Genomic DNA, 8972 nt, shown 5'->3' on the forward strand with positions numbered 1-8972 from the left:
TCAGGTAGCATGGTGCCTCCAGCTTTGTTCTTTTTGCTTAGGATTATCTTGGCAATGTGGGCTCTTTTTTGGTTTCATATGAACTTCAAACTAGTTTTTCCAATTCTGTGAAGAAAGTCATTGCTAGCTTGATGGGGATAGCATTGAATCTATAGATTACCTTGGGCAGTATGGGCATTTTCATGATATTGATTCTTCCTATCCGTGAGCATGGAATGTTCTTCCATTTGTTTGTGTCCTCTTTTGTTGAGCAGCGGTTTGTAGTTCTCCTTGAAGAGGTCCCTTGTAAGTTGGATTCCTAGGTATTTTATTCTCTTTGTAGTAATTATGAATAGGAGTTCACTTATGATTTGGCTCTCTGTTTGTCTGTTATTGGTGTAAAGGAATGCTTGTGATTTTTGCACATTAATTTTGTATCCTGAGACTTTCCTAAAGTTGCTTATCAGCTTAAGGAGATTTGGGGCTGAGATGATGGGGTTTTCTAAATATATAATCATGTGATCTGCAAACAGGGACAATTTGACTTCCTCTTTTCCTAATTGAATACACTTTATTTCTATCTCTTGCCTGATTGCCCGGGCCAGAACTTCCAGTACTATATTGAATAGGAGTGGTGAGAGAGGGCATCCTTGTCTGGTGCCGGTTTTCAAAGGGAATGCTTCCAATCTTTGCCCATTCAATATGATATTGACTGTGTGTTTGTCATAAATAGCTTATTATTTTGAGATACATTCCATCAATACCTAGTTTATTGAGAGATTTTAGCATGAAGGGCTGTTGAATTTTGTTGAAGGCTTTTCTGCATCTACTTTTCTCCCTCTTTCTTACTCCCATTCTCTTTTCTCTCAATAATTTCTCACCTTTTTCTTTTTCCTTTTTCTTTTTTTTTTTTAAGATGGAGTTTCACTCTTGTTGCCCAGGCTGGAGTGCAATGGCCTGATCTCGGCTCACTGCAACCTCCATCTCCTGGGTTCAAGTGATTCTCCTGTCTCAGCCTCCCAAGTAGCTGCAATTATATGCATGTGCCACTACGCCTGGCTAATTTTGTATTTTTAGTAGAGACAGGGGTTCTCCATGTTAGTCAGAGTGGTCTTGAACTCCCTTCATGATACGTCTGCCTCAGCCTCCCAAAGTGCTGGGATTACAGACGTGAGCCACCGCGCCCAGCTGATTTCTCACCATTTTCTTCCAAATGTCTGTTCCTCTCCCGGGAACCTCTACTGCAATCCCATGCCCAAAATACAATCAGCCTTGTTAGTCAGGGGAGAAGATATGGTAAAAATGGGATACAAATTAAGTTTAATTTCTGTGTGACCTGCACTGTACATTTGAAATCAAGTCATTTTATGGGTAAGCAGTATCTAACTGAGATCCAGGAAATAAGCCTAAATTGCTTTATTGTTGGGAAAAAGAGATTTTATGTTGGAGGGTTTGTTACATACAAGTGTGATAAGATAGCAGAATTAAGGCTCTGTGTTAATCCATGTACTCTGAGAAGCAGGCATCAAGACAAAGCTAAACATGCAAGGATTTTTAAGGAAATTCTTGGGGGGAAAATGAGAGGGAGATGGTTGAGATATCCATCAGCCTACAATGCAAGTCTGACCTCAGAAGAAAAAGACAGGGATGAAAGGTTGAGTGGAAGTTTTGTATACAGCTGTGTACTCTAAGGAAGGCTCAGCAAAACTGTCAGAGCCAGTCCTAGAGAAATCTCCTATTTTTCAGGCCAAACCAGCTTAATGAGAATGTGATCTGTACAGTCACACAGGGCCCATACTTGGCTTAATGCTCTGCTGTTGCCATTTTAAATTTTTTCATCATATTTGACAAGGGGCCTGCATTTTCATTTTGCACTAGGTCCTGCAAATTATGTAGCCATCTCTGTTCTCAGGAATGGGTCTGCCTAGTATCCTTGCTGAGCTGTCATTAGGCTAGGAGTAGCCCATGGGAAGCATCCTCAGTACAAATGTAGCAGTATACTTCAGAGCAAAGTAACCAGGGCCCAGAAACTGAGGTTCCCTGTAGCTGGAGGTCTGTGAGGCATGTTCTAATGGCCACTACAGTCCACCCCTTGAGCCGTATAGATGTACTTCTCCACACAGGTGCAAGGAGCAGCTCCTCCATAGTCCTCACGGGCCTTCCTTCCTAAGGGGCAACCGAGCAGAGGGGGTCGGTTGGATGAATTACAGTCCCAAGATCACCACAGTTGATCCCAGGACCACTATTAGTACTTACCTTCTTCCTCTTCCACTATTCATTCTAAATCCCCTTCACCCTCAGTTATTGCCTTGGCCGGTCTTGGTGGCTTACCTGGTGGTGTAACCCAAACCCTTATTCCTGAGGGGTCTGAACTCATGATAATCATACTCTTTAAAGGCTGACGTTGCCGCATCTGTCTATTCACAGTTATAATGGGGCTAGGGAGTACAGGAGGTACCCAAATGAATCACCTGAGTTCCACACATATTCCTCCTTACCCCATCTTGTAAATGAACTTACCTCCCGCTAATGATCAGTTCGTTGCTTTTGCTAGTATAACAGCTCCTCTCTTGCCCGCTGGTGCCTGAACACAAAAAGTACAAAGCGCCCTGTCAGCATCCATAACTTATAGTTCAGTGCGACCTTTATTATGTCCCTGGCAAGAGTGTGTTCCCTTTGAGAATCAAGACCTCCAATCATGCGGAGCCTAGAGTTGCAGAGAAAGAAAGCAGAAAATCCCCCAGTGGATCACAGGGGAATGGTAGTAAGTGGGTCACTGGAAATGACGGTAAGTAGGGCCACTTCGCCTTCCACCCCTTAGTTTCCTGACCCTTGTATCCTTCCTACTAAGGACGTAGCACCGTAGAGAGGTCACTGATTTAATAAATGCACCGTGTCCTGAAAGATGGCACTCCATTCTTTCATATCCTTTCTCAGAGCTCCCATTCAGTTGTAACTTGAGAAGACCATCTCAACAATGTATAAGGCCAGTTGTTTCTGGGTGGTGCAGTTCATAACACAACCAGAGAATCCCATGGGCAGGACCCACTGCCACACCTCCTTCACTTCAAGTAGATTCCCTAGTTGGATGCTCTGCTACATAGGATTCCACGTCTCTGGATCAAGCATTCCCTAAGCTTCCGGATAGAAGTGTTGGCTGAGGCTCTGTGGGCAGAGAAACCATACAACAATATTAATTTACAGTTTGCCTTAGAGTTATATTACCTATCCCGCCTCCTATTATAAGATAGTCTGAGAGATTTGGACCTCTTAAACATCCAAGAAGATATCACATTGATCCATTACACCGAGATGACATCAATCTCATTAGACAGGACCAGCTGGAGGGGCAAGTATGCTGGAGGCCTTGATAAGATGCATGCATTTCAGAGGGTAGGAGATAAACCCTGTGAAGAGTCCAGAACAGGCCATTTCAGTAACATTTTTGGAGGTCCAGTGGTTGGAAGTATTCTGGAATAGCCTATTCTAAACTAAAAGGCAAATTGATGTATCTTCGAACCCTGTTTCAAAGAAAGAAAGCAGTGCCTTGTAGACCTTTTTGGGTTCTGGAGACAACATTTCCACCCCGGGGGGTATATTTCTGGCCCATGTACTGGATGACATAGAAAGCTTCCAGCTTGACTGGGGCTAGAACAAGGAAGGGTGCTGCAGCAGGTCCAAGCCACAGTGCATTCAGTTCTGCCAGCAGACCCCCATGGTGTTGGAGGTGTGAGTGGTGGGAAAAGATGCAGTATGACCACTGAGTGGATCTGCAGGCCTCCTGGGCCCATTGTAAACTGGACTTTATCTAGTACACCATTTTTTAGCTGGTCCTCCTAAACCCTGTTCTAACAGCAGGGCCATGATGCTTCTTTGGGCCTTTCAGTATCAGTGCAACTCAGACCCTTTGTCCAATAGTTTTTTTTTGAGGGGGAGGGAGTCTCGCTCTGTCATCCAGGCTGGAGTACAGAGGTGCAATCTCGGCTCACTGCAACCTCCACCTCTGGGGTTCAAGCGATTCTCCTGCCTCAGCCTCCCAAGTAGCTGGGACTACAGGCACATGCCACCACACCCGGCTAATTTTTGTATTTTTAGTAGAGACAGGGTTTCACCATATTGGCCAGGCTGGTCTCAAACTCCTGACCTCAAGCGATCCAGCCTCAGCCTCCCAAAGTGCTGTGATTACAGGTGTGATCCACTGCGCCCGGCCTGTCCAATTACTTTTCAAATGTCTGATTATTTCCCCTTCAGTGTATAGTCACCCAAGAAAATGGCCATAGATCTCTCTGAGGAGACTAGGGGAATCATCACAGAATATGTTTGCCATCGTGTTGCAGGGTTCTTCCTCCAACCACCTCTCCAGTCCATGGGTCCAGATCTAAAAATTAACTCAAGTCTGGGAACTGGGCAAGGGAGCCAGACTTTTTATTGAAATGACTGCCCTCAGCCTCTTGCTCCTCCAATTTGCTTTAAAAAAAAAAAAAAAAAAATAGATCAGGGATCAGCATATGATGCCCAAACGATCAGCCACTGATGGCCCTAGTCGATCATCTATTTTTCGTAATTAAAGGTTTGTTAAAACACAGGACACTCGTTTGCTTACACATCATCATGGTTGCTTTTGTGCTACAACAGCTGAGCTGAGCAGTTGCCACAAAGAGCATTTGACTTGCAAAGTCTAAAATATTTAGCCCTTTACCTGAACAGTTTGTTGACCCTGTCACAGATGCTAAAAGCATCCTTGTTGACTGTCTGCCTATTTTGCTTCTAAGTTCAAAATAGACACTATGCTCCATTTACCATTTCCACAACCCCCTGCTGGTAAAGCCCAGTGATTGCCCCTCAAACTCTGCCTTTTGGTGGGTAAGGCAATTAAAGCCTCCTGGCTTCTGGCAGTTAAGTGCCACCTCCTGGCCCCATCATGCCCACAGATGCTGACAAGCTCAGATTGTAACCGCCACTCCTACCATCATCCCGGCCTGCAGAACTTCTTAGCGATGTTGGTGCCCTTCTCATCAATGTATTTTGATGGCTGGGAGAATGGTGTATCTTGTGTGCCTTCTCATGGGACATATTCTCTGGTGGTTCTTTTGGCCTTATATATTTTTTAAATTTAAAATAAATATAATATCTTATTACAAAAATAGAGATGGGGATTCACCGTGTTGCCCAGGCTGGTCTCGAACTCCTGATGAGCTCAAGCAGTCCACCAGCCGCAGACTCTCAAAGTGCTGGGATTACAGGTGTAAGCCGCTGTGCCTGGCCCGATCTTATATAATACAGCCCTTCGAACACGTCCACTTCCTTCAGCCTCTTTATTCTTATCTGTACTATCTGCCTGAGTGAAGAAGAAAAGGAGGGTTGGGGAGAAGCATTAAACTACCCAGCAGAGCTTCAGGAAAGCTAATGGGGAGTCCGTCAACCAAAGTCAGAGAAGCCCCATGTCTTCCAGGAATGGACCTGTCTTAGTATCCCTGCCAGCCTTAACTATTTGCTCAGAGCGGCCTGTGTAGGAAGCATGCCTGGGTGCAAACGCAGGTAGGTCTCAGAGTACAACACCGGAGCCCTTAGGCCATTTCGCTCCCTGTGGCTGGAGGTGTGTGAGGCACATTCTCCTGGCCACCACAGGAGCCAGAACAAAGCCCAGGATGGGTGTGACACAGCCTGATTTAAATGCCAGTCTGCATCTTTAATAACAGGTCTGACTTGTAAAGTAGCACAAGCTGCTGCTCAGGATGGCACTGCTTTCAGGCGTGTCTTTTGAGTCAGTAGAATAAGAGGGCTCCCAGGCAGACTGCGTAGGGACAAAGTGATCTGTGTGTGCCTCACTTCCTCTCTCCCTGCTATTATACTTGTAATCCAAACAGGAAAGAAGTGCTTGCCCTGACTCAGAAGCAGTCTGTTCCCTGTTCCTCCATTCTGAGAGGGTGAATTTACAGATCTTAGGATTCCTCACTTGAGGCCTAGGCTGTGAGGTGGTTAAAGGCCAAAAACAACCCACCTGCAATGAGTGCATTTGCCTGGAAGCTGCAACTGCAGCAAGAGCCATTGATGTCGCAGTACGTTAATGCCAGTAAGAGTCTTAGGGATCACCTCCTGTCTGTACATTTATCTCTAAGGGAAACTAACTTTCTCCAGTGATAAAAATTTGGCTTCTAGTACTAGCTATGTTCTTTCTTCAAAGCGATAAAGGTGCAAAATAGATGGGGCCGAGTGGTAGGCTACAGACCCAGAAATGCAGGCCCAGGAAGGCAGCATCAAAGGTAGATTTCTGCAGATGGTGGCAGGGATGAAATGTCTCAAAATAGCCCTGCCTTAACAGGAATGTCCTAACCATCCCGGAGTTGTTAATTTCTCCTAGCAGCTTTGCCTTCCTTCTATCAGCAGCATTGTTATCTCAAGGAGACGCTCCTGAGCCAAATCTCACCCAGTTCCAGTCTCACTGTTGCTCATTTCTATCCCTAGAGGTGTGGAGTTTTAGTGGCTGTCTAGAATTAAAGCAACCTTGCAGGAAAATAACAGTTCTGTGTATCCTCACCACTAGGCTCTCTCTTAACAGAGAAACTCATGCCTCCTTCACTTTTGTTCTTCCAATATCATCAGACTGGATAAAGAAAAACAGCAGATAGATTGGTGTGGCCCCATAATTCCCCATTATGGATATAGTTTTATCAAGATATTTAAAGTAAAACTCCTAAGGTCAATTTCTATCTCTACTCCTAAGGTCTCCAACTTAAGAAAATTCACCTTTTTCCAGAAATCAAATCCCAGTCCCACCACTTATACCCATGTGATCCTGGGCAATTATCAGACGCATCGTGTCTCAGCTTTCTCATCTGTAAAATGGTAATAACAATAGTTACCTCCTAAGGCCGCTGTTAGGAGATAACATGTATAAAGCAACAGGAATAGAATAGCTGCTCAACAGAGCTGGGGCTCTGCATTTTAGGTTCGAGAAGGAGCTGATGTAGATCTGGTATTAGAAATCCAGCCAAATATGAGAATAAGAAAAGAAATTGGACAAAATAAGGGAAACACCCAGCAACGAAATAAGGGAAACATTCAGGTGTGTGGCCGAGAGCAAGATTACATCTCTGTGCTGGTCACTGATATCTTTGTCCTTGAATTCCTGGATTAGCAGACATGGAAATATATAAACTGCTAAGTAGGATCCTTATTATTAAATTAAATAATGTACATTAAAACATTTTGAAAAATGTAACTTACTAGAATAACCTAAAAGACAGTGATATGCTTATAGTTGCAATAAACAGAGATGTGTTAGGGACAGGAGGACAGTATGGTAAAAATGTTTGTGAAAATGTGGAAAACAAGAACCTTAGCCTAGGAATCAAATCCCATGGGAACCCAAGAAAAGTCTAGCGCTGAATTCTCACAGAGCCCGTACAGGCAAATTGGCTCAGGATCCAAGGCATTTTGAGGGAGATGATTACTTTGTCCCCTTTCAGAAGCAGAAGTTCATCGATCCCCTACTCATCTCCACTTAATACTCATCCAGTCTCTGTCAGTATCTGTGTACCCTCTCACTTGTTTAATTACTAAAGGGCTGACTCTCTCTGACGATTCTAGTGCATATTCCCAAGACAGTAATTGACTAAGCCATTGAGATTCCCTGCAGTCTCCATCTAGGCAGAGTTTCTCCGGCCAGACCAGTTAATTACTGACTAGCCCATGGGTTGGCTACTCTTGGGCCAGGTATCCACCCCATATCCAATCAGCTAAGGCCTGACATCATAGGCTCAGATGAATAAAAGCATGGAAATACATGGGATCCCAAAGATCCCAGCAAGATCTTTGGACCAGAATGTTTTGCTTAAATGATGATTCTGAGCATGACTGTTAATAGATGACAGATGAATTGATCATTAATTGATCAAAACCTCAAGCCTAACATCAAACTAGAAGACTCAAAAAGTTAGAAAATCTTAAATCCTATAAAATGTTTCAGATAGATTGCTTTCAAGCATCTTACTGTTTAAACAAAGCTCAGACAATACAGAAAATCCTAACTTGCCTAAAAAGCTATAAAAAGGCTTAGGCCAGCCAGGAGCAGTGGCTCTCACCTGTAATCCCAGCACTTTGGGAGGCTGAGGCCGGTGGATCACTTGAGGCCAGGAATTCGAGACCAGCCTGGCCAACATGGCAAAACCCCATCTCTACTAAAAATACAAAAAATTAGCTGGGGGTGGTGGTGGGTGCCTGTAGTCCCAGCTGCTTTGCAGGCTGAGGCACAAGAGTTGCTTGAACCCGGGAGACAGAGGTTGCAGTGAGCCGAGATTGCGCCACTGCATTCTAGTGTGGGCAACAGAGCGAGACTGTCTCAAAAAAGAAAAAAGGCCTAGGCCAGCTGAACTTCATCAGACCGATTGAGACAATACTAGAATTTGTAGAACTAGGGGAACAATACCACAAGATGGCAGCATTACCCCTTTTGTACCTTGTCCTGTTAAAAAGTCTGAAGCCGGATTATCTGTTGAGCCTACTCTCAATCTCCCCACCTCTTTCCTGAAGCTATTTTTAAGAGACCTGAGCAGCCCCTAGTTGATGGAGAAGATATAAATCTAAACAGATATGGCATCTATTTTTGTGTCCTCCAGTTCACTCATTATCTCTGAGCTCATTTTATTTCTAAAATCTCAGGACCTGTTATCATTATTTTTTAGTCTAACTAAATACATAATTAGGCATGGAAGCAGTGGCTTATATTATCCAAGGATTACAAGCTCCTTAGCAATGTCGGAATTGCAGAAATTCAATTTTTTAATTGTAATATTCTTTATTTGGCATTTATATAATCCAGTTTTTCATTATAGCTTTTTAAAAATCTATGTATATCTCTTTCCTACAAGATTCAATTCAAGCCCAAAATACATACCAAAAACCAACTATGAATGTTAATTTTATGTGGGAACTTGGATAGGCCATGGTGCCCACTATCTGGCCAACTATCGGTCTAGATGTTGCTGTGAAAG

At 43.8% G+C, this 8972-nt stretch overlaps 1 protein-coding gene across 2 annotated transcripts in view; it reads right to left on the reverse strand.

The window, feature by feature from the left end:
• The window catches only part of BLOC1S6 (biogenesis of lysosomal organelles complex 1 subunit 6), a 74428-nt gene that overhangs the window by 37844 nt on the left and 27612 nt on the right, over nucleotides 1–8972 (reverse strand). The window contains exons 5-7 of one of the 2 annotated variants that reach the window (XR_002734717.3): nucleotides 3037–3144; nucleotides 2500–2563; nucleotides 1086–2145 (exon numbers count right to left, since the gene is read on the reverse strand). The gene's annotated coding sequence lies outside the window, so the exon portion shown is untranslated. Of the gene's footprint in view, nucleotides 1–1085; nucleotides 2146–2499; nucleotides 3145–8972 lie in introns of those variants that run through there. The other variant, XR_003307365.2, reaches the window with a different exon arrangement.

Source organism: Piliocolobus tephrosceles, chromosome 6 (assembly GCF_002776525.5).
Source record: "Piliocolobus tephrosceles isolate RC106 chromosome 6, ASM277652v3, whole genome shotgun sequence".
Lineage (NCBI taxonomy): Eukaryota > Metazoa > Chordata > Mammalia > Primates > Cercopithecidae > Piliocolobus > Piliocolobus tephrosceles.